General features: G+C 40.6%; 1 pseudogene; it reads right to left on the bottom strand.

The window, feature by feature from the left end:
- LOC102395532 overlaps positions 1-22,318 on the bottom strand; it is a 35,572-nt pseudogene extending 13,254 nt beyond the window's left edge.
- Positions 22,319-25,546: the final 3,228 nt, after the last annotated feature.

Here is a 25,546-nt window from a genome sequence, read left to right as displayed (position 1 = left end):
CTCAAGTGTTGAAAACATGCCTATGGGACTTCCCTGGCAGTTCAATGGTTGGGACTTCGTCTTCCGGTGTGGGGACTGTAGGTTCAGTCCCTGGTTGGGGAGCTGTGGTCCCATGAGCCTTGAAGCCAAGGAGTCAAGGCATGGGGTGAAGTGGTGTTATGGCAAATTCAGTGGATGCTTTAAGAATGGTCCATATTGAAACGTGTTTTTTTTTTAACAAAAGCATGTTGAAAAGTAAAAGAAAAAATGTCTAATTTTCTCAAGTTTATATAGGGAGACACCATAGGTCTTTAAGGAGCACCTACCATGGACCAGAGTCCTGGCTGGGAGTTGGACACAGCTCCCCCCTCGGCAAACATTAGAGTCTAGTGAAGGAGACTGTCAGACATGTAAACAAACAATTGCAATGAATTGCAACATGCTTTGCAAAATGATTTCATTTATGCTGATTTGGGAGAAAACTTTCCCCAGGCAGGAAGGACAGAAGGATGACTGCTCTAAAGAAAGAGAGATTGCAAACAGAAGGTAAGAGACAGCCTTCCAAAGAAGGTGAACTTTCACCTGGGTCTTGAGGCAGACAGGGCGGGTCATTTGAGAGTGCAGAGAAAAAGGATCAAATCTCTCCAGGCAGGAGATTTCCAAAGGCACAGAATTCGAGTTAGGGCCAGACTAGCAGCCTGACTTTGCTGTAGGGTATATGGTGGGGCATTGCACAAGGTGAAGTAAGAAAGATAGGACTTACTGAGAGCCTGGAAATGGGGGAAAGGGGAAAACGCCTGAATGTTTGGTTTGGGAAACATGGCTGTGGAAAACAGAAGGCTGGAGACAGACAGGACGAACTGCTTTGGGAGGAAGAAGATGAGCTGAGTAGGGGAATGATGAGATTGAAGAGCTATTGGAATGTCCAGGTGGAAATTTCAAGTAATCACAATAACCCAGGTCTGCCACTTGGGAGAGAGATTAGGCTAAAAATATAGGTTTAGTCCTCATTAGCAAACTAAATGAGATTCCCCAGAGGAAGAGGGCAGGACGATGAAAGGAGAGAACCAAGGACCAAAACTGCTGAATCCTAATATTTAAGAGGCAGATGAAAAGAACAGCCCTGGAGGATGCTGCAAAAGGTCAAGGAGCTATTATTGTGCTGTTTTGTTTTAATGTGGCAAATTATATATGACACGGAACACAGCATTTTAACCACTGTTAAGTGCAGAATTTAGTGGCATGAATTACATCTACCACATGGCACAAACATTACGACTATTTCTGAAACTTTTTCATTACTCCAAACAGAAACCCTATAACCTTTATGCAATAATTCTCCATTGCCCCTAACCCAAGCCCCTGGTAACTTCTAAACGCCTTTCTGTCTCTATGAATTTAACTGCTCTGTGTACCACGTATAAGTGGAATCATACAATATTGTGCCTTTGTGTCTTACTTATTTCACTTAGCATTGTCTCTTCAAGTTTCATTCATGCTTCATTCCTTTTGTATATTTTGAGTTTATATGCACACTTATGTCTGACTCTTTAGCCCACTAGGCTCCTCTGTCCATGGGATTTTCCATGCAAGAATACTGGAGTGGGTTGCCATTTCCTTCTCCAGGGGGTATTCCCAATCCAGGAATCAAGCCTGTGTCTCCTGCGTCTCCTGCATCAGAGGAGCAGATTCTTTACCCACTGAGCCATTTTATATGTTGTGCCTTTTTAAAAATCAGGAAATAGAAACAGAATAGTCGTTAAGGGTATACTAGGGTTATTATTAAGGCTTACCCACTGGGGCTTGCCAGAGGGAGAAAGAAAGGAGATAAATCAACTGAGAGGCCAGAACTGAAAGTCAAGTGCAAAAACTATGATGAACTATGAACTCTGTGGTAGAGCAGACAGACATCTGGGAGTTGGAGGTTGCTGGGGAAATCTTCATCCGAGAACCAGGGAGCAAAGTGTATCTGGACTGATACGTGAACCCAACACAATATTCCCCTCTTCTGATGGGAAGGCCTGGTGGGAATTAGTTCTGTCTGAACAGTTCCACAGGCCCTGCGTGAAGGGGTTAAGGGGTCGGGTGGAAAGTAAAGTGCATGAGTCAGAGAAGCACATCAAAAAAACAGGTCATCAAGCAAAGAGAGAAGGGAGCTGAAGGGCAGCTCAAGCCAGGTGAAAGAGGAATATGCAGATAGAATGAGTGAAATACTCAGAAGCTAACATTAGAGGCTAAGTTCTATTAACAGAAGCTTTGTATGAGTCGGGCAGCTTCATTGAAAAGTTCTAAGACTGGAAAGACACACAGAGAGTGAATTCAAATGAAATAAATAATTGGAGAAAAAAGAATCAGAGTATACAGGGCCATATTCTCCAAATATCTATGCCAGATAATTAGGGTACCTATGTATCACTCCTGGTTGCCCCCCTGTTAATATTTTTGCCCCCAAATCTTAAAAGATAACAGTGCAATTTCTAACGGCCCAAAAAAGTTATCCTGAATACTTTTAATTCTTATAGATGAGCATTATAAATATTTCATCACTCATATTATTACATTATTGGTTGAGAAGTTAAATTTCTTCTTATATAACATTTATGTCAAATAAAGTAACTTTGTCACATAGCAAATGTGATCACTGGGCTTCTGAATCCACAAATTTACCAATTTTGCTGGAAAATGAAGCCAAAGAATTATAGTAGACTATAGAAGGACTACCGTCCCTGGTGGCTCAGATGGTGAAGCCTCTGCCTACAATGCAGGAGACGCAGGTTCAATCCCTGGGTTGGGAAGATCGCCTGGGGAAGGAAATGGCAACCCACTCCAGTATTCTTGCCTGGAAAATCCCTTGGATGGAAGAACCTGGTAGGCTATAGTCCATGGGGTCTCAAAGAGTCGAACATGACTGAGCGACTTCACTTTCACTTTCATAGGACTGACCCAGACTTGCCTGTGAGTGTCCGGGAGTCTCCAGCAGAGGCGTGGGTCGGTGGTGGCCTGCTGCAGGGCTGGGGGCACTGAGTGTAGCAGTACATGCATGGATTCTTTTGAAGGAGGTCGCCATTATTTTCATTACCTCCACCGTAGTTTGGCCTCAGGTAAATAGCAGGGAGGGAACACAGCCCCACCCATGGACAGAAAATTGGGTTAAAGATTTACTGAACATGGCCCCACCCATCAGAACAAGACCCAGTTTGCCCCTCAGTCAGTCTCTCCCAACAGGAAGCTTCCATAAGCATCTTAACCTTCTCCATCAGAGGGGAGACAGACTGAAAACCACCATCACAGAAAACTAACCAATCTAATCACATGGACCACAGCCTTGTCTAACTCAATGAAACTATGAGCCATGCCATGTAGGGCCACCCAAGACGGACAGGTCATGGTGGAGAGTTCTGACAAAATGTGATCCACTGGGGAAGGGAATGGCAAACCACTTCAGTATTCTTGCCTTGAGAACCCCATGAACAGTATGAAAAGGCAAAAAGATATGACACTGAAAGATGAACTCCCCGGGTCAGTAGTTGTCCAATATGCTATTGGAGATCAGTGGAGAAAGAACTCCAGAAAGAATGAACAGATGGAGCCAAAGCAAAAACAACACCCAGTTGTGGATGTAACTGGTGATGGAAGCAAGGTCTGAAGCTATAAAGAGCAATATTGCAGAGGAACATGGAATGTTAGGTCCATGAATCAAGGCAAATTGGAAGTGGTCAAACAGGAGATGGCAAGAGTGAACATTAACATTTTAGGAATCAGCGAAAATGGACTGGAATGAGTGAATTTAACTCAGATGACCATTATATCTACTGGTGTGGGCAAGAATCCCTTAGAAGAAATGGAGTAGCCATCATGGTCAACAAAAGAGTCCAAAATGCAGTACTTGGATGCAATCTCAAAAACGACACAATGATCTGTTCCTTTCCAAGGCAAACCATTCAATATCACGGGAATCCGTTTATGCCCCAACCAGTAACACTGAAGAAGCTGAGGTTGAACAGTTCTGTGAAGACCTACAAGGCCTTTTAGAACTAACACCCAAAAAAGATGTCCTTTTCATTATAGGGGACTGGAATACAAAAGTAGGAAGTCAAGAAACACTTGGAATAACAGGCAAATTTGGCCTTGAAGTACAGAATGAAGCAGGGCAAAGGCTAATACAGTTTTCCCAAGAGAACACACTTGGTCATAGCAGCACCCTCTTCCAACACCACAAGAGAAAACTCTACACATGGACATCACCAGATGGTCAACAACAAAATCAGATTGATTATATTCTTTGCAGCCAAAGATGGAGAAGATGTATACAGTCAGCAAACACAAGACTGGGAGCTGACTATGGCTCAGATCATGAACTCCTTATTGCCAAATTCAGACTTAAATTGAAGAAAGTAGGGAAAACCACTAGACCATTCAGGTATGACCTAAATCAAATCCCTTATGATTATACAGTGGAAGTGAGAAATAGATTCAAGGAATTAGATCTGATAGACAGAGTGCCTGAAGAACTATGGACAGAGGTTTGCGACAATGTACAGGAGGCAGGGATCAAGACCATCCCCAAGAAAAAGAAATGCAAAAAGGCAAAATGGTTGTCTGAGGAGGCCTTACAAATAGCTGAGAAAAGAAGGGAAGATAAAGAAAAAGGAGAAATCAAATATATACCTGTTTGAATGCAGAATTCCAAAGAATATCAAGGAGAGATAAAAAAAAAAAACCCCTTCCTCAGTGATCATTGCAAAGAAATAGAGGAAAACAACAGAATGGGAAAGACTAGAGATCTCTTTAAGAAAATTAGAGATACCAAGGGAACTTTTCATGCAAAGATGGGCTCAATAAAGGTCAGCAATGCTATGGACCTAACAGAAGCAGAAGATATTAAAAAGAGGTGGCAAGAAGATCTTGACGACCCAGATAACCATGATGGTGTGATCACTCACCTAGAGCCAGACAACCCGGAATGTGAAGTCAAGCAGGCCTTAGGAAGCATCACTACAAACAAAGTTAGTGGAAGTGATGGAATTCCAGTTGAGCTGTTTCAAATCCTAAAAGATGATGCTGTGAAAGTGCTGCACTCAATATGCCAGCAAACTTAGAAAACTCAGCAGTGGCCACAGGACTGGAAAAGGTCAGTTTCATTCCAATCCCAAAGAAAGGCAAGGCCAAAGAATGCTCAAACAATGGCACAATTGCACTCATGTAACACGCTAGCAAAGTAATAATCAAAATTCTCCAAGCCAGGCTTTAACAGTATGTGAATCGTGAACTTCCAGATGTTCAAGCTGGTTTTAGAAAAGGCAGAGGAACCAGAGATCAAATTGCCAACATCCGGTGGATCATGGAAAAAGCAAGAGAGTTCCAGAAAGACATCTATTTCTGCTTTATTGACTATGCCAAAGCCTTTGACTGTGTGGATCACAACAAACTCTGGAAAATTCTGAAAGAGATGAGAATACCAGACCACCTGACCTGCCCCTTGAGAAATCTGTATTCAGGTCAAGAAGCAACAGTTAGAACTGGACATGGAACAACAGACTGGTTCCAAATAGGGGAAGGAGTATGTCAAGGCTGTATATTGTCACCCTGTTTATTTAACTTACATGCAGAGTACATCATGAGAAACGCTGGGCTGGAAGAAGCACAAGCTGGAATCAAGATTGCCAGAAATATCAATAACCTCAGATATGCAGATGACACACCCTTATGGCAGAAAGTGAAGAAGAGCTAAAGAGCCTCCTGATGAAAGTGAAAGAGGAGAGTGAAAAAGTTGGCTTAAAACTCAACATTCAGAAAACGAAAATCATGGCATCTGGTCCCATCACTTCATGGGAAATAGATGGGGAAACAGTGAAAACAGTAACGGACTTTATTTTTGGGGGGTCCAAAATCACTGCAGATGGTGATTGCAGCCATGAAATTAAAAGATGTTTACTCCTTGGAAGAAAAGTTATGACCAACCTAGACAACATATTCAAAAGCAGAGACATTACTTTGCCAACCAAGGTCCGTCTAGTCCAGGCTATGGTTTTTCCAGTAGCCATGTATGGAGGTGAGAATTGGACTATAAAGAAAGCTGAGCACTGAAGAATTGATGCTTTTGAACTGTGGTGTTGAAGAAGACTCTTGAGGGACCCATGGACGACAAGGAGATCCAACCAGTCAATCCTAAAGGAAATCAGTCCTGAATATTCACTGGAAGGACTGATGCTAAAGATAAAACTCCAATACTTTGGCCGTCTGATGCCAAGAACTGACTCATTGGAAAAGACCCTGATGCTGGGAAAGATTGAAGGCGGGAGGAGAAGGGGACGACAGAGGATGAGATGGTTGGATGGCATCACCAACTCAATGGACATGAGTTTGAGTAAACTCCAGGAGTTGGTGATGGACACGGAAGCCTGGCCTGCTGCAGTCCATGGGGTCTCAAAGAGTCGGACATGACTGAGCAACTGAACTGAACTGATGGAAGATCTGAATAACATTAACAAATAAAATGTAATCGTCGTGTACAGAACGCTGGACCCAACAACTGTCGACTACCTGTTATTGGGTTCGCCAAAAAGTGCATTCAGGTTTTTCCATACGATGCTATGGTGAAAAGCCTGAACACACTTTTAGGCTAACCCAAAATTTTTCTAAGACACAAGAAACATTTACAAATATTCTCTGTATACTAGGCCATAAAGTAAGTCATCATGAATTTCAAAAGACTGAAATCATATATGGCTATGCTATAAATCAATAATTTAAAAATGATAACTAGCAATTAAGAAATATACTTCTAAATAACTCATGGGTCTTAAAAGAAATAGATATGGAAATTTTTAAATGCCATGAATCAAAACTTAGAGGATACTTCTAAGTTTCTAAAAGAAAATTTACAGATTTAATTGCAAAAATTATAAAATTTAAATTGCTGAAAATGTATGAGCTAAGCAGACTTCTCAAGATGTTGGAAAAAATTACAGCAAAATAAACCCAAACAGGAGAAGGGAGAACATAATAAAGTGAATAATAAGGAAAAAATAAGGAAATACAAAATAAAATATAATAGTATCAACAAAGCCAGATATTTGAAAAAAATTAAAAATTGATACACATCTATTGATATGGGTTAAGAAAGAACAAATAAGCATATCAGGATGGAAAAGCAGACACAGTTATGGTTACTACAGACATTAGAAAGTTAATAAAAGTATTCTACCAGAGCAAGGCAACAGATAATTCAGAAACTCACTTTGGTGTAGTAAGTATCTAACCAAATGGGAAAATCCAAGTTCAGGCAATGTAAGTGTACTCTTGGGACTTCCCTGGTGGTCCAAAGGCGAAGACTCTGCACTCCCAATGCAAGGGTCCCGGGTTCAATCCCTGGTTGGAGAACTAGATCCCACCTGCTGCAACTAAAAGAACCTGCAAGCTACAATGAAGACACAAGATTTCCACATGCCACAACTAAGACCTGGCACAGCCAAATAAATAAGTAAGTATTTAATAAATACACACATAAATAAATGTACTCCTCAGGCTCTGGAACTAACACTTTTCTACCTTTACATTTCCTCAACGTTAAAGAAGTACCTTAAAGGACATAATTTGTGCATTTGTCTATTTTCTCTTTAAATAGCATCGTATAGCAAAAATTGTACAAAAAACTCTTCTAAAGGATATAAACTTTGTGAAATAAAAGCCAATTGTGAATTTTAAATAATAAAAATTAATAAGATAATATTATGCAGAACTTTATGCCAAAAATTTGAAAGTTTAAAAGACATGGGCAAATTCATAAAATATTACAGAGAATTAAGGCAAAATTTAATTGTGTAAGCATACTAATTTAAGAGGATTCTTTCTCCCAATAACTCTTCAAATATACTGAAGTGTTAACTATGAAGTTTAATCAAAACTAGGAATGCTTTACATACATAGGATATGTCAGCTAGGGTCATTCTGCCCACTGAAATAGGGAATGTTGTTGTTATTGTTCAGTCACTAAGTCCTGTTCAACTCTTTTGCGACCCCATGGACTGTAGCCTGCAGGGCTCCTCTGTCCATGGGATTTCCCAGGCAAGAATAGCGGAGTGGGTAACTACTCCTTCTTCAAGGGATATTCTTGACCCAGGGAGCAAATACAAGTCTCCTGCATGGCAGGCGGATTCTTTACCACTGAGCCACCAGTTGTTGCTGTTTAGTCACTCAGTCGTGTCCTACTCTTTGTGGCCCCACAGACTGCAGCACTCCAGGCTTTTCTGTCCTCCACCATCTCCTGGAGCTTGCTCAAACTCATGTCCATTGAGTTGGTGATGCCACCCATCGTTCTCTGTCATCCCCTTCTCCTCCTGCCTTCAATCTTTCCCAGCATCAAGGTCTTCTCCAATGAGTGGGCTCTTTTTACTTTTTTTTTTTTTTTTCCATTTTTACAATGTTGTGATTTCTGCCATAGAGCATTTACTTTTTAAAAAGACTTGCAATCGTAAATTCTTTCCCTGTCTCTTTGAGATCTGTCTTCTATACTCAAGAATGTGTCTTTCATGGACCTGGGAGCCATCTCTCTGAAATGTAGTCATCAGAAAAGATACAACCCCTATCTCCCAGTCTCTGGAGGGTAGGAGCCCAAGTTCAATAAGCATCACTCAGCAAACAGATGACTTATCTTGGCAAGGCATCCGTGCTTTCCTCAGCCTCTCTTCTCCTAGCTTCTCTGGACACCATTCCTTTCCCATACTAAGCAGTACTGTACCTCTTTTGTTCTCATGTCTCCTGCTGACTCTGCTGAGAGTCTCATGTTTTACCGTAAGCAGTTGATTGAAGTATTTCTTTAAGTAAGACAATTCCCTCCATAAGATAAATTCAAGTGCCACTTATAAAGAGAATTTTTTACCTGATACAGCTCATATAAATCTCCATATATATCTATTTGCATGTCATTCTTGAATTCCTTATCACCATGCTTATAAAAGATGATTACCAGCAAGCAAATAAATATTCTTTGCCTTATCAAAGAGCAAAAGAGCAGACAGGGGAGAGATTTCACTAAATTAAGGACACTTACTAATGGCAATTAAAGAGTCCATTACTTCACACATCAAAAAGCACTTAAATGGCGATTTATTTTGCTGCATAAAATATGTAAAAATAAAAATCATATAGCTATTTAACAGATTATGAGGCTACTAAAATACATTAAAGGGTTTAGTGCTAAACCATGTCCACCCAAGGCACCAAATTCCCTGCCCGTATCTAAATGTCAACCTTGAAACAATTAATTTCCTCAAAATTCTCTAAAAGTTATTTTTTATTCTACTGCCCATTCTACTGCCTTCACCTTTAGTCTCCGTTTCCTTTTTTCTTCTCTGGAGACTAGCTTGTATTACTATTAGCTGAAAATCACAAACCACAGATTGTTTACTTCACACCTAATTAGTACCCTCAGTGAGAATGACAACTTGTTGTAAGTAAGCAAATTATGATGAGTCTGGAATGACTAGTCTATCTATCAAGAACATGCTGCATGATAAAGTAGGTAACACTTATTAGCTATGTATTATGTGTAGTCATTTTAGATGCATATTTTCCTTTAAGTCTTATGATCCGGTGGCAGGTGAATATACGCATCCCTATTTTATAATCTAGGAAATGACACTAAAGGAGGTTAAGCAACTGCCCCCTCAACCTCAAATTAAATAGCTAGGAAGTGACAGAACTTGTTATAAATTCAATATTTTTTTTCTGACTCAAAAACCTATGCCCTTAATATAATAAATGTTATTATAATAAATAAATTATAATAAATTTGTCAAGTGCTACTAATTTTCACATTCTACATACATTTGTTCTCAGGGTATTTTTATCTGAAATTAGGAATTCAGGTAGCTCTCTCGTAGATACTGTGCCTCAGTGTGTTGAACAGATACAGTTAAGGTAGCATTGCACTATTAACCAAAAAAGTGCCACTAGTTTCAAGTAATTTTAATACATCCAAGAAACATTTAAATTGCTTTTCACCTAATAAACTTACTTCTTTATTGTGAGCTATACATATTTTCTAGACATTATTTACTAAATCCTGGCAGGTTTTTATTTCTCTGAAACCATAAATAAATACACAAAATATTTTTAAAATTTTATTTATTAACAATTATTATTAAGAAAAATCATGTTTTTGAAAGTATAGTGGATTTGCAATTTTTGGCTGAATTGCTTTGTTGTATACAGAAGAACTGTACGAAAAAGAGCTTCACAACTCAGATAATCACGATGGTGTGATCACTGACCTAGAGCCAGACATCCTGGAATGTGAAGTCAAGTGGGCCTTAGAAAGCATTACTACAAACACAGCTAGTGGAGGTGATGGAATTCCAGTTGACCTATTTCAAATCCTGAAAGATGATGCTGTGAAAGTGCTGCACTCAGTAGGCCAGCAAATTTGGAAAACTCAGCAGTGGCCACAGGACTGGAAAAGGTCAGTTTTCATTCCAATTGCAAAGAAAGGCAATGCCAAAGAATGCTCAAACTACCGCACAATTGCACTCATCTCACACGCTAGGAAAGTAATGCTCAAAATTCTCCAAGCCAGGCTTCAGCAATACGTGAACCATGAACTTCCAGATGTTCAAGCTGGTTTTAGAAAAGGCAGAGGAACCAGAGATCAAATTGCCAACATCCGCTGGATCATGGAAAAAGCAAGAGAGTTCCAGAAAAACATCTATTTCTGCTTTATTGACTATGCCAAAGCCTTTGACTGTGTGGATCACCACAAACTGTGGAAAATTCTTCAAGAGATGGGAATACCAGACCACCTGACCTGCCTCTTGAGAAATCTGTATGCAGGTCAGCAAGCAACAGTTAGAACTGGACATGGAACAACAGACTGGTTCCAAATAGGAAAAGGAGTACGTCAAGGCTGTATATTGTCACCTTGCTTATTTAACTTCTATGCAGAGTACATCATGAGAAATGCTGGACCGGAAGAAACACAAGCTGGAATCAAGATTGCCAGGAGAAATATCAATAACCTCAGATATGCAGATGACACCACCCTTATGGCAGAAAGTGAAGGAACTAAAAAGCCTCTTGATGAAAGTGAAAGTGGAGAATGAAAAAGTTGGCTTAAAACTCAACATTCAGAAAACGAAGATCATGGCATCCGGTCCCATCACTTCATGGGAAATAGATGGGGAAACAGTGGAAACAGTGTCAGACTTTATTTTTTTGGGCTCCAAAATCACTGCAGATGGTGACTGCAGCCATGAAATTAAAAGACACTTACTCCTTGGAAGGAAAGTTACGGCCAACCTAGATAGCATATTAAAAAGCAGAGACATTACTTTGCCAACAAAGGTTCGTCTAGTCAAGGCTATGGTTTTTCCTGTGGTCATGTATGAATGTGAGAGTTGGACTGTGAAGAAGGCTGAGCGCCGAAGAATTGATGCTTTTGAACTGTGGTGTTGGAGAAGACCCTTGAGAGTCCCTTGGACTGCAAGGAGATCCACCAGTCCATTCTGAAGGAGATCAGCCCTGGGATTTCTTTGGAGGGAATGATGCTGAAGCTGAAACTCCAGTACTTTGGCCACCTCATGAGAAGAGTTGACCCACTGGAAAAGACTCTGATGCTGGGAGGGATTGGGGGCAGGAGGAGAAGGGGACAACAGAGGATGAGATGGCTGGATGGCATCACTGACTCGATGGACGTGAGTCTAAGTGAACTCCGGGAGTTGGTGATGGACAGGGAGGCCTGGCGTGCTGCGATTCATGGGGTCTCGAAGAGTCGGACACAACTGAGCGACTGAACTGAACTGATACCTAAAACACTGTTTACCAGAGGCAGGGGGTGAGGGGAGGGGAGAATGGCAGAAGGTGGTCAAAGGGTAAAAACTCCCGTTCATAAGATAAATAAGTACAAGGGATGTAATGTACAACACGACCATGACAACTATCTCTAGCACTGTTGTATGTTATGAAGGAACGTTGTCAAGAGAGTAATTCTACGAATTCTTGTCACAAGGAGAAACTTTTTTTCCTTTTCATTTTTTTCATTCTTTTTTTCCTTTTTTTCTGTACGAGAAGATAAATGTTAGCTGACTCTATTGTGGTAATTATCTCATTGTATATATAAATAGAACTATCCTGCTGAGTACCTTAAACTTATACAGTGATGTATGTCAATGATTTCTCAATGAAACTGGGGGAAAAAGAATTTTAAATAAATAAATATGCAAGAGAGTCAGTTTACATTAAAAAATTCCATGTACAGTCTCATTAAAAACAATAAAATACCTAGGAATAAACCTAACTGAAAAGGTAAAAATCCTGTATTTCAAAAACTATAAGACACTGATGAAGGAAATTTAAGATGAAGCAAATAGTTGGAGAGAACATTTCCATGCTCTTGGATTAGAAGAACTAATATTGTTAAAAAGACCATATTACCCAAAGAAATCTATAGGTTCAATGCAAAATCTGTCAAAACACCAATGAAACCTTTCACAGAACTAGAACAAATAACTCTAAAATTTGTATGGAAACATAAAAGACCTGAATAGCCAAAACAAACAAGAAAGGAGAACAAAGCTGGAGGTATCAGGCTTCTTTATATCAAGCTATAGTACAAAGCTAGTCACCAAAACAGTATGATATTGTCACAAAAACAGACACAAAGATCAGTGGAATGGGATAGAGAGCCCAGAAATGTACCCACATTTATATGGGCAATTTATAATAAAGGAGGCAAGAATATACAGTGTGGAAAAGATAGTCTCTTCAATAAATAGTGTTGGGGAAATGTGACAGCTATATGCAAAATAATCGAAGTGGACTACTCTCTCACACCATGCACAGAAATAAATTAAAATGGATTAAAGACTTAAATGTAAGACCTTAAACCATAAAACTCCTAAAATAAAAAATAGTACAATCTGATATTGGTCTTAATATCTTAATAATATTTGGGGGAAAAATATATTTGGGGGGATATGTCTCCTTAGGCAAGAAAAACAAAAGCAAAAATAAACAAATGGGATTACATCAAACTAAAAGGCTTTTGCACAGCAAAAAGAATCTGTCAACAAAATGGAAAGGCCATCTACTCAATGGGAGAATATATTTGCAAATAATGTATCTGATATGGGATTAATTTCCAAAATATACAAAGAATCATACAACTCAACATCAGGAAAACAAACAACTCCATTAAAAAGTAGGCAGAGCTATATGGGTGAGTGGATATATGTATATGTATAATTGATTCACTTTACAGCTGTAACAAACACAATATCATAAATCAACTCTACTCCAATAAAAGTTTTTTAATAAATAAAAGTGATATATCATTGCTTTAAAAAAAAGTAAGCAGAAGATGTGAATAGACATTTTTCCAAAAACAGACACACAAATGGCCAACAGGCACGTGAAAAAATGCTTCACATCACTAACCACCAGGAAAATGCAAATCAAAACCATGGTGAGATGCTCCCTCTCACCTGTCAGAATGGCTCTTATCAAAGAGTAATAAATAAATTAAAAGTATTGGCAAGAAGGTGAAAAAAGGGGAACCCTTGTGCATTGTTGGTGTGACCTGTAAATTGGTGCGGCCACTGTGGAAAACAATACACAGTTTCCTCAAAAAATTAAAAATAGAACTACCATAAAATCCAACAATTCTGCTTCTAGGTTTTTCCAAAGAAAATGAAAACATTAATTCAAAAAGATATATGCATCCTTATGTTTATTACAACCTTATTTACCACAGCCAAGATGTGGAAGCAACCCAAGTGCCCATCAGTAGATGAATAAAGAAGATGTGGTATATACATAAACCGAGGAATATTGTGGGTGCACGCATGCTCAGTTGCTTCAGTAGTATGTGACTCTCTGCAACCCCATGGTCTGTAGCCCATCAGGCTCCTCTATACATGGGATTCTCCAGGCAAGAATACTGGAGTGGGTTGCCATGCCCTTTTCCAGAGAATCTTAAGGAAATGGCAACCCAGTCCAGTATTCTTGCCTGGAGAATCCCATGGACGGAGGAGCCTGGTGGGCTACAGTCCACGGGGTCGCAAAGAATCGGACACGACTGAGCGACTTCACTCACTTCACTCACTCACTCATTTCCCCACTCAGGAATCGAACTCGCGTCTCCCACGTCTCCTGCATTGCAGGCAGATTCTGTACCCACTGAGCCACCTGGGAAGCCTATGATGGAATATTACTCACCCATTAAAAAATCAATGAATTGTTACCATTTGAGACAACATGGAAGGACCTAGGGGGCTTCCCTGGTAGCTCAGCTGCTAAAGATTCCACCTGCAATGCAGGAGGCCCCCGTTCAATTCCTGGGTTGGGAAGATTGCCTGGAGAAGAGATAGACTACCCACTCCAGTATTCTTGGGCTTCCCTGGTAGCTCAGATGGTAAAGAATCTGCCTGCAGTGCAGGAAACCTGGGTTTGAGCTTCCTGCTCCAAGCTCGTGAAGAATTGGACACAGCTGAAGCAACTTAGCATGCATTCATTGACGTTTAAAAAGGGATTTATTTATTCACTGATGGCACATTGACAGTAGAAAAGGCAGTATAATATGCTAGTTAGAGGGTAGGTTTTCAGATCAGTCACACTAGGATTTGATGGTGACTCAAGCAGATACTTGCTGTGTGACTTTTATATCTTCTAGCCTCATATTTTTCGTCTGTTAAGTGGTGATAAAGTGGGCTTCCCTAGTGGCTGACAGGGTAAAGAATCTGCCTGCAATGCAGGAAACCTGGGTTCGATCCCTAGGTTGGGAAGATCTGGAGGAGGACATGGCAACCCACTCCAGTATTCTTGCCTGGAGAATCCCCATGGACAGAGGAGCCTGGTAGGCTACAGTCCATGGGGTCACAAAGAGTCGGACATGACTGACTAAGCACAGCATAGCACATGTAGATATAAAAATTAAGTGAAAGAATGTATGCTTCTAAACAGCACATTATCTGCTGCTGCTAAGTCGCTTCAGTCGTGTCCAACTCTGTGTGACCCCATAGACGGCAGCCCACCAGGCTCCCTCGTCCCTGGGAATCTCCAGGCAAGAACACTGGAGTGGGTTGCCATTTCCTTCTTCAATGCATGAAAGTGAAAAGTGAAAGGGAAGTCGCTCAGTCGTGTCCGACCCTCAGCAACCCCATGGACTGCAGCCTTCCAGGCTCCTCCATTCATGGGATTTTCCAGGCAAGAGTACTGGAGTGGGGTGCCATTGCCTTCTCCAGTACATTATCTAACACTTGAGAAATATTTTTCCTGTCCATCACAAATATTTAAAGTATTATTTCAGAATATGGCAAAATCCTTACAACATAATATTAAAATTTGAACTATATGCAGAAAATGATTGCAATTGTACTATAATCTAAATATTGCTATAATCTACTGATATGCTATATTAATGTGCAACTTTTTTCTCACTAGCCCCTCTCTAGGCGAGACCTCAGTTCTGTCTCCCCAGTCCTCATAAGGATTTCTAGGAAGCTTCAGGGTATATCACATGTACATTACATTTCCACAACATACAAGCTACTTCTGGTGTAATCTAGTCCATAGCACCTGGTCTGGAATTTCCTCAGCCTCCAAGGCCAGTTTTGTAATTAAATGTGATGAAATTCTTTGTACATCCTGGCTTTGGTACCTGAACTTAAACTGAAATATTCTTTAATTGTCCATGAAGAATTAATGCTGTCTGACTTCTACTAGCTTTCCTAGTAATTATTCTCTCCTTTTTTGTCATTTGTACCTCTAAATCAATCTTACTATATGCTTCCCTATTTTTATTTCTAAAATATTTTTAGTGAAAAATTATTTAAATTCTATAGTACTTTCCAGTCTTCAAAAGTTTCATACACATGGTTTCATATAATCCCATAATAACCCTTTTTAAAAAAGTCCTCCAGCCCTACATTGACCCTTATCTTTCTCTTTCTCCTGCTTCCCTCTCCCCACTGGTAACCACTAGTTTGCTCTCTATATCTTTGAGTCTTATGTTGCCCTATCTGAAAATTGTCTTTCTTTCATAGGTATAGTTTTGCCTTTTATTGAGTTGACTTTATTTTTTTTACTGATAGTGATTTAATCTCCTAGCTTATAAATTCCTTATGAGAAGAGACTAGATTTCTTTTTCTTTAGCATCCCCCCATAACATCCACTATAATTCTACCTTAGACAAAGTATGAACTTGGAAAATTTTGATTAATGCAATCTCAAAGATACAGTAGGGAATAAACTATGTAATAGGCAACTATAACTCAGTATTAAATCCCTCTGTGCTAACAGAGTGAACCTTTCCTTGTTAACTTCTCCCAACATTCCTCACATCACCACAGTCCAGCCCATCCTAAAACAGTGACCTGGCAAATTCCTCCCCAACCCGGGCTGCTGAGACATGAGCTGAATGTGAGACATGCTTTCATAAGGAACAAGGCAGGTGGAGGCACTGGCGTGCTGCATTCAACATGTGCTACCCTCTATTCTTGATCAATTTCTAGTGTATCCTTTTTTCTGCTTCTTTGTTGGTTACAGGTGAAAATGAAAATAATCTCAACCCACTCGTCATTCAAACCAAGCTTTAAACCTGAATCAGCCTGTGTGGTCTGACCTGCCTCTTCAGGTACAATTGTAAATCCTTTATATACATTATCTCATCTAATCCTCACAGAACAGGGTGATGTGGCAAAGACAGTGCTCACCAATGATTCCATAGCCTTTGCATTTTGCATCCTCCCTTGCGGATAGGTTAGGTCCATGTGACTAGTTCTGGCCAACGCACTAAGTAGAAAAAACATATGTCTCTTTAGGGCCAACCAAGTTAAAAGCCAGTACACCTCCTCCATTCCTCTTCTGCTATAAAACTCTTGGATTGAAAGCTGTTAGTCATAAGAGGGAGGGCTGCCACATCCTTACTGGAATCAATGAGAGCAAAAAATATAATTTAATTGTGTTAAACCACTTAGATTTAAAAATTTGCAGCTGCAGCATAGTCTTCCCTGTCCTGACTAACATAGATGACATTCAGGATATTTAATAACTAATTAAGTATTAGTACAGAATGGGCCCTGACTATCAGAATGAATGTAATGACCAATCAGAACAGACATTGGGTGTAGACAGCTGGTATGGCTATATGAGTCCATACCAGATGAACAGCCCAGAAAATAACTCTACAAACTTATCCCAGTTGCTTAAATAGATAAAGTTCAAAGAAGGTCAAGTGGCCTGCCAAAAATCAATCCATCCAGGCCTTCTTCATACAAAGTCTGTTCTCTTTCTGTTTCAACATTCTGCTTCCTACTTGTTAAATGATGTGTAAATTATTTCAGCAACTCATGAAAAGTGGTTTTTGATGCTGCAATGCTGCTACTGCTGCTAAGTTGCTTCAGTCATGTCCGACTCTATATTGTGTGACCCCATAGACGGCAGCCCATCAGGCTCCCCCGTCCCCGGGACTCTCCGGACAAGAACACTGGAGTGGGTTGCCATTTCCTTCTCCAGTGCATGAAAGTGGAAAAGGAAAGGGAAGTCGCCCAGTCATGTCCAGCTCCTAGCGACCCCACGAACTGCAGCCCAGCAGGCTCCTCCATCCACGGGAGTTTCCAGGCAGAAGTACTGGAGTAGGGTGCCAGTGCCTTCTCTGTGATGCTGCAATAGAACTGTCCAAATAGTTTATCTAAACTGTGGTGTTCATGTGCTCAGTCGTCCAACTCTTTGAAACCCTATGGACTATAGCCCGCTAGGCTCCTCTGTCCATGGGATTTTCCAAGCAAGAATGCTGGAGTGGTTGCCATTTTCTCCTCCAGGGGATCTTCCTGACCCAGGGATCAAAACCACATCTTCTGGGTCTCATGCATTGGCAGGAGGATTCTTTACCACTTGGGAAGCCCAATAGTATATGTTTATTATTTCAAGTTTGCTTCAACTTGAACAACTTCTAGCCTCTGTGTAACATGTCAGCATTATATTTTGCCTTTCTTTTACATTTTCCTTCTGTCATTATTCATAATTAATCCCGAAACTGTAGTATTTAAGTTGATACCTCCAACTTTATGATATAATATATATTTAAAAGGCAAGAGAAAATTAAATTGGATGAAATGCTAGCTTTTGGCAGAGTTCTTTTGCTCCTGCTGCTTGTTCTTCATTTAAATTCATAAGTCTCTTTTCTCTATGACAGGATAATCATCTCCACAGCAACTAACTATTATACCACAAAGGAAGATGCCTATGAGTGAGAACTGATCAGCAGGAGCTGAGCAACACTTAGGCAACAGAGATTCTATTTTCACACAAATATCTCTAATTATAATAAGCTAAGGAGGAACTATATCATTCCCTTCATCACCCCCAAACACAAGCCGAGCTGTTGCTACATCGTTTCCCACAAAAAAAAATGGTACTTTCAACAACAGAGAACTTTAATAAGAGCATATGCCTATGAAGAGATGATATCACCTAGTATTGTGAGGTAAATGTGTATCTAGACTGAAAAGCAGGTACTGGTTAAATTAAAATCACATTACAGCATGATTCAAGAGTCAAAATTAAAGCAGGGTTTGTTTCACAGATTGTTAATAATATTCAAACAACAAGCCAAAACCTATTTAAAGGTGAAAGAAAAGGTACAAAAATGGTTACTGGCCAAGTGATAATTATTACCAGAGCTGCTCTTTCCAAAGAGGAAATTTGGAATGGGAGTGGTGGTGGTCAGGAGCTTGTAGCTGTGTAATTACAGCAATAACACCATGTATTACATTTGAAATGGGTCTGAATACAACACAATTTCAAGACAGCACTTTTGCTGACAGAATTCTCTAGGGAATCTGAAACCATACTACCTACTCATGATGGACTACTCTGGTGGTCCAGTGGATGAAACTATGTGCTTCCAACTGCAGGGGGCTTCTCTGGTAGGGAACTATGACCCCACATGCCAAGACCCCACATACCAAGTTCAGTTCAGTTCAGTTCAGTTGCTCAGTCGTGTCCAACTCTTTGCGACCCCATAAATTGCAGCACGCCAGGCCTCCCTGTCCATCACCAACTCCCGGAGTTCACTCAAACTACTGTCCATCGTGTCAGTGATGCCATCCAGCCATCTCATCCTCTGTCGTCCCCTTCTCCTCCTGCCCCCAATCCCTCCCAGCATCAGAGTCTTTTCCAATGAGTCAACTCTTTGCATGAGGTGGCCAAAGGACTGGAGTTTCAGCTTTAGCATCATTCCTTCCAAAAAACACCCTGGGCTGATCTCCTTTAGAATGGACTGGTTGGATCTTCTTATAGTCCAAGGGACTCTCAAGAGTCTTCTCCAACACCACAGTTCAAAAGCATCGATTCTTCAGCACTCAGCTTTCTTCACAGTCCAACTCTCACATCCATACATGACTACTGGAAAAACCATAGCCTTGACTAGATGGACCTTGGTTGGCAAAGTAATGTCTCTGCTTTTGAATATGCTGTCTAGGTTGGACATAACTTTCCTTCCAAGCAGTAAGTGTCTTTTAATTTCATGGCTGCAGTCACCATCTGCAGTGATTTTGGAGCCCAAAAAAATAAAGTCTGACACTGTTTCCCCATCTATTTCCCATGAAGTGATGGGACCAGATGCCATGATCTTAGTTTTCTGAATGTTGAGCTTTAAGCCAACTTTTTCACTCTCCTCTTTCACTTTCATCAAGAGGCTTTTTAGTTCCTCTTCACTTTCTGCCATAAGGGTGTCATCTGCATATCTGAGGTTACTGATATTTCTCCTGGCAATCTTGATTCCAGCTTGTGCTTCTTCCAGCCCAGCACTTCTCATGATGTACTCTGCATATAAGTTAAATAAGCGGGGTGACAATATACAGCCTTGACGTACTCCTTTTCCTATTTGGAACCAGTCTGTTGTTCCATGTCCAGTTCTAACTGTTGTTTGCTGACCTGCATACAGGTTTCTCAAGAGGCAGGTCAGGTGGTCTGGTATTTCCATCTCTTGAAGAATTTTCCACAGTTGATTGTGATCCACACAGTCAAAGGCTTTGGCATAGTCAATAAAACAGAAGTAGATGAGTGGTGCGGGTCAAAAAAAAAAAAAAAATACACCTACTTTGTCAACAAAGGTCCATCTAGTCAAGGCTATGGTTTTTCCAGTAGTCGTGTATGGATGTGAGAGTTGGACTATAAAGAAAGCTGAGCACCAAACAAATTGATGCTTTTGAACTGTGGTGTTGGAGAAGACTCTTGAGAGTCCCTTCAACTGCAAGGAGATCCAATCAGTTCATCCTAAAGCAGATCAGTCCTGGGTGTTCATTGGAAGGACTGATGCTAAAGCCGAAACTCCAATACTTTGGTCACCTAATGTGAAGAGTTGACTCATTGGAAAATACCCTGATGCTGGGAGGGATTGGGGGCAGGAGGAGAAAGGGACGACAGAGGATGAGATGGCTGGATGGCATCACCGACTCAATGGACATGGGTTTGGGTGAACTCCGGGAGTTGGTAATGGACAGGGAGGCCTGGCATGCTGAGGTTCATGGGGTTGCAAAGAGTCGGACACGACTAAGCGACTGAACTGAACTGAACTGGTGATGGAACACAAGAAAACAATGGCTGATCACTAGATGCTGCCTATTACCCACCATTTTTACTTTGGTTTCCTAGAATTTTAAGTCAAATAAATCATCTACAATCTTACAAGTGACATGCATTGTTTGAAGAATATCAATCTCTTCTCTCCCACTAGATGATAAGCATTTTGAGGGCAGGCACCGTGTCATATGATTATGTTATTTCCTATAATGTTCAAGACAATCCACGATAAAGAGGTTCTGTCTCAATATAATACTGAAATGGCAAGGTCCTCATCTGTGTTACAGCAAGAAAAGTATAGACTTAGGTCTATCAGAGATGATTAATGTAGGACCATTTTCTGAACCCTTTATTGTGGTAAAGGGTATTCTCCTGTCTGCCTATTTTCTTCCAACCTAGTAAGTAGACAGAAAACAGAATGAAGTCAGAAAGGAAGCTAGAAAAAGAAATACAGATTGGAAAGTCTTGGTCAGACACTGAGAGTTAGAGTTGCTGAAGATCCCAGCAGACAAAGATGCCTTCAGACCCTTTTTTTCTTTCAAACAAGCAATCACCTTAATTGTTACTGTGACCTGGTAAGAATCTCCTTCCTGCCTAATTAAATTCTATACTATTTTTTTGTTTTTCTTTTGGCCTCCCTTTAGACAAACCCTTTAAACTTAAAAAAACTATAACCAATATAGATTGTCACCCTCTTTTTTTGGAAATTGTTTCCCTTGCTTTCATGAGGCTACATGCATTGTGCTAAGTTGCTTCAGTCATGTCCAACCCTTTGCCACCCTATGGACTGTAGCCCACCAGGTTTCTCTGTCCAGGTTTCTCCAGGCAAGAATACTGGAATGGGTTGTCATGCCCTTCTTCAAGAGATCTTCCCAACCAGGGATTGAACCCACAGTCTCCTGGATGTTCTTTCATCTGTCTTTACCTCCTCTTTTGCTCTTGGATCCATTCACTCTTCCTTCCTCTCCGCACTGCACGAAAGTGACCAAGCTCCAAGTTACAGAGCAGAGCCCTCTGGCTCTCAGTATATCCACTCCCCATTGGAACCTTCAGAAACTTTAACTCTCAGCTCTTGACCAGGGCTTTCCATCTGTACCTCTATTTCCAATTTCCATTTTGAGCTCAGATCTGTGTTTTTTACCTACTGCTGGAAATTTGCACTTAGTTTTCTTGCCTTTAATTCACACTCAACTCATCTGAGATAAAATTCTTGATCTTTTTTCACAAATTAGTACCCCCTCTGACCTTCACTTTTTGATACGAGTATTCTTCCGGGCTGAAGACGTGAAAAATGGTAGCCTTATAAAAAAAAGAGAATTGGTGATTTTAAGGACAAAATCAACATATCTAGAGTAGAATCTTCTGGGGGAACAAAACTAAACACTAGGGCTCCCAAGTGGTGCTACGGGTAAAGAACTGGCCTGTCAATGCAGAAGGCAGAAAAGATGTGTGTTTGATCCCTAGTTTGGGAAAATCCCCTGGAGGAGGAAATGGCTACCCACTCCAGTATTCTTGCCTGGAAAATTCCATGGGCAGTGGAGTCTGGGAGGCTACAGTCCATGGGGCCACAAAGAGTCAGACATGACTGATTGCTCACACACGGAACTTAAGGGTTACATTCCTGGTTCAAGTCAAGTTTATGGTTATGCGTCTTGCTCGGTTTAATTGCTATAGAAGAGGGCTGCCCCAGACCAAGTTCAAGCTTTACAGCTCCATCTGTTGAAGAAAGACAAGCTTCCTGGCAGATTAAATAATTCCCCATTTCCCCACTAGTGTTTTTTTTTTTTAAGCTGTTTTAATAAAACAGAGCTCAATAGGTTTTCTTTTCAGAAGTATGCAAGTGAATCCAGTGACTTCAGGACCACAGCTCTTCCTGAACTTTGAGGATTCTGTGGTACTCAGGTATCCTAGAGAATTTCTGGACTCCTTTCTCTCACTCTCATGTTCAGTGTGACACTAACACAGGTTTTCTTTCTCTAATATACCTCTCAAATGTCTGTATTCTTTTCCACTCCCTCTATTACCACCAGGTCCAGGTTCTTATTACCTTATTCCTGAAGTACTTTTTGTCACTCTTTGCTATCTCCTTGCCTTTCTGTCTCCAGTGATCAAGTCCTGTGGTCAGAAAGCACCTTGGAGTAAGCTAGTCCAAAGTCCACATAACTCTTAAATCACTTCCCCAGAGTCTCTTAGTGCTCCTCTGCTGCTGCTGCTGCTGCTGCTGCTGCTAAGTCGCTTCAGTCGTGTCCGACTCTGTGTGACCCCATAGGCGGCAGCCCACCAGACTCCTCCATAGTGCTCCTCTAATCTAGGATAATTAATCCATCTCAAGCACAGTGATTAAGTTGAGTACCATATTACTTCTTGTTTTTCAAAACCTTCCAATGGGTTTCCAGAGTAAAAATTGAACTCTGGAGCTCATATTCAAGTAAGGCTCACAGGCTATAATAGTCATCTACCTCTTCAGCCTCCCATCTCACCACACAGCCTCTCCACCACTCATGGTAAACACGTAAGAGTTCCTTGGGCTTCCCCTGTGGCTCAGCTGGTAAAGTATCTGCCTGCAATGTGGGAGACCTGGGTTCGATCCCTGGGTTGGGAAGATCCCCTGGTGAAGGGAATGGCTACCCCACTCCAGTATTCTGGCCTGGAGAATTCCATGGACTGTATATTCCATGGGGTCGCAAAGAGTCGGACAGGACTGAATGACTTTCACTTTCACAGAGTTTCTCAAATACACCGTATAGTTGAACTCGGCTTATTTTGGTTCCCTCTATCCTAGAATGTGCGGAGAAGGCAATGGCACCCCACTCCAGTACTCTTGCCTGGAAAATCCCATGGATGGAGGAGCCTGGTAGGCTGTAGTCCATGGGGTCGCTAAGAGTCGGACACGACTGAGCGACTTCACTTTGCTCTTTCACTTCCATGCATTGGAGAAGGAAATGGCAACCCACTCCAGTGTTCTTGCCTGGAGAATCCCAGGGACAGGGGAGCCTGGTGGGCTTCCGTCTATGGGATCGCACAGAGTCGGACACGACTGAAGTGACTTAGCATCCTAGAATGTGTCATTTTCTGCTAACCAAAATTCTGCTTCTTCTTCAAGATCTAAGGCTCAAACACTCGTTGTTTGAAATTGTCTTTTCCTCTCTTCTCCCACAGCATTTCATTTGTATTAAAGAGAATGGCTTTACTAGTAGCTGTGAATATGTTTCAGAAAACTGTGAGCTCCTTGAGTACATGTATTATGCAATATTTTTGTTTTCTTGAGGAATTCTCAAGAAATGGAAAATTCCCTATTCTCACTTGCTGCTTTTCAGACATTTTGGTTGGTCTTATATGTGACAAAGTGTTTTTACATAATTATTGATGAAACATTCAATCTCTCACTCTGTACTAGCAGTACAGGGGCTGCAAGATTGAATTCTTGGCACAAATAATACACTGGGGCTAATTACTAGAGCAATAGCAGGATAACTGCTTTCCTGGCATAGAATTCCAGTGGGGTAAACTGTAACTTATAATGCTTAGTGGTGGCAATATTTTCTTCATTAGACCTGCTCATGGAATGCGGGTTTGGGCATTCTTCCTAACAGTTTAGCCTTGAGTCTCATGTTCCAACCATTCCAACCATTCTGTGAACTACATCATACCTTTTCATAAAACTCCTTTTCCACTCAGTCAGCCAAAGTCAGCTTCTGTTGCTTGCAACCAAGAACCCTGACCGATAAAGACATTTTCCTTCATTCCCCATAGACCAACTAAGTCAGGATCTCAATATTTAAAAGACTTTACTGAAGGGTCAGGGATACCATGAGGAAAATACTGTATTAAAAGTAACCTATCACAGGCTACAAGAAAACGGATGCGTTCAGGGGCTGCAAGCCCAGCCTGTGCTCACAGAAAAATTTCATAGGCCCCTGTGCTTCATTCCTGGCATGGCTACAGGTGCTAGCTTTATCCCCACCACAGCCAATTATTCTCAGGCACAGTACACAGTGCCCAAGGCCCACAGTGCTTTTATGGGCCCATTAAAATGTTTTTGTTTCAGTTGTTTTTTTTTTAATTGAATTTTAAAATTGGGTAAATTATAATAAAAATGTAATAAGAAATTCAGCCTGGATTACACAACACAGTCATAAAATGTGTGTGTCTGTGTGTAAAACAGTATAGTGAAATAAAAAATAGAGCCACACATATACATTTAATTGAATATTTACAATGGTGCCAAGTCAATTCAATGGGATAGGAAAGTTTGTTAAACAAATAGTGTTACAACACTTGGAAAAAATGTCTGGAAAAAAAGAATTCTTGAGCACTCATCTCAGTGTCTTGTATCTGAAATGACACTGATACAGAGAAGACTAGCACAGCCTTCGCACAAGGATAATGTGTCCATATTTTTAAGACAGTTGCTTTTAAGTATTCTTACCACACACCAAAAAAACAGTAAGTGATAGATATGTTAATTAGCTTGATAGTGTTAATTTATTCACAATGTGTACATACATATACCAAATTTAATTAGAACAATCTAATTAAATAGTGGACAAAAACCTAAACTGACCACTACTTCATCCAAGAAGATATACACATGCCAAATAAGCATATGAAAAATATGATCAATATTATACATCATTCAGTTCAGTCGCTCAGTCGTGTCCAACTTTTCGTGACCCCATAGACTGCAACACACCAGGCCTCCCTGTCCATCACCAACTCCTGGAGTATATGTTATTAGCCAACTACAAATTAAAACAACAATGAGATATCACTACACACCCATTAGAATGGCCCAAGAAACCACCACAACATTGTAAAGCAATTATCCTCCAATTCAAAAAAATAAAAGAATGGCCCAAACATAACACACTAACAGCAACCAAAGGCTGGTGAGCATGTGGAGCAACAGAAACTCTCATTCATTGTTGATGGGAATACAAAATGATGCAGACTTTGGAAGACAGTTTGGCAGTTTCTCATGAAACTAAAC

This window comes from Bubalus bubalis, chromosome 5 (genome assembly GCF_019923935.1).
Source record: "Bubalus bubalis isolate 160015118507 breed Murrah chromosome 5, NDDB_SH_1, whole genome shotgun sequence".
Lineage (NCBI taxonomy): Eukaryota > Metazoa > Chordata > Mammalia > Artiodactyla > Bovidae > Bubalus > Bubalus bubalis.
The sequence above is the reverse complement of the archived record's forward strand: the minus strand, read 5'-3'. Positions and strand labels throughout refer to the sequence as shown.